General features: G+C 44.8%; 1 pseudogene; it reads right to left on the reverse strand.

The window, feature by feature from the left end:
• LOC106735495 (60S ribosomal protein L7 pseudogene) overlaps positions 1 to 1,257 on the reverse strand; it is a 7,588-nt pseudogene extending 6,331 nt beyond the window's left edge.
• Between the last annotated feature and the right edge of the window lie 28 nt (positions 1,258 to 1,285).

The following is a 1,285-nucleotide window of genomic DNA, read 5'->3' on the forward strand; positions in this document are numbered from 1 at the left end:
CAGAGAGATAGAAAGCAAGAAATCACCCCCTGGGGGGTATGGCCACGCCGCAATCCCTTCTCCATTTTCTTCTCGGGATCTTGGGCGTGCACACACACGTGCCTGGCTCACCTGGCGTGAGTTTTAAGCCACCGGGTCTGGGACTTGAACTGTGGTCAGCTACATGGGAGTTCAGCGACATAGCCATTACACTAACTGCTAGTCCCGATAAACTGCCTTTAAACATGTATTGAATAAATACCTTAGATTTGGTAGAGAACAATAAAAAAGATGGGGTCCTTGCCTTAAACAAGCCCAAAGTCTAATTGGGAAAGATGGATATAAATAATTGTAATATAATATGAAAAAGGTCATTACAGACTTACAAATCAAGTGATGTTAGCACTTGGAGGTGATAAGTAAGCACAGGTTTTGGGGACAAATGGAAATTTGCCACCAGAACAGAGACAGCGTTCCAGGAGAAGAAACTGTGTCACAGCTTGAAATAATTGAACAGAACAGTCTCTACCTTTGTATAAAAGTACTTCAGGGTACCAGTCTCTTATGGCCAATGAGCATCTTATCAGGTAAACATAGTGAATGCTTATCAAAGTGTCAGGTGTGGAAAATCTAAAGAAGGCACCAGTCCGTGGCGGGTGATTGAGGGCTGACTGCATGGTTAGAGTCCCTGGCTTGAAAAACATGCCAGGTGCCTGTGCCTGCGTGCCCCAAATTTCAAAGGGATGATGGCGTGACCATCTCCCATGGGGAGCACTTTCTTTCTTTTTTTTTTTTTTTTCTTAATTTTGGAGAGGTTTTTGCTGGGAGCACTTTCTCATGCACAGGTGCCCTCTGACACATTTTTTTAAGAAAGAAATACTGAAAGGAGACTTAAGTCGAAAATTATCAGAGGTTGCCAAGGGCTTCCTGAAACACGATAGAACTCGAGCTCTGCTTCAGTCAGTGCTTCACCACCCTAGAACACTGTCAGTGTCACCTTTTGCTAAATGTGCTACTTGATCTGCTGAAAGTTAATTTATGCTGCTCTGATCTTTCCCAGAGAAAATGGAAGCCAGGGAAGGCGGAGGCCAAAAGGGAGACGGTCAGACTAGGACCTCCGATTGCTTTGAGTTTAAAATTTTGTTAAGATCATCCCTAACCCGAACGGATTGCAGCCTACTTCCGGTATTCACCTTCCGCTTGCCATTTTCTCGTTGTCTCCCTTCATCAGTTTTCTAGATTTCTGGGCTTCTCCGCTTAGTAACTGACCAGTTCCTCTGCAGACCCTCCTGTACCCCTAGCCACC

Source organism: Tupaia chinensis, unplaced genomic scaffold (assembly GCF_000334495.1).
Source record: "Tupaia chinensis unplaced genomic scaffold, TupChi_1.0 Scaffold000415_1, whole genome shotgun sequence".
Lineage (NCBI taxonomy): Eukaryota > Metazoa > Chordata > Mammalia > Scandentia > Tupaiidae > Tupaia > Tupaia belangeri.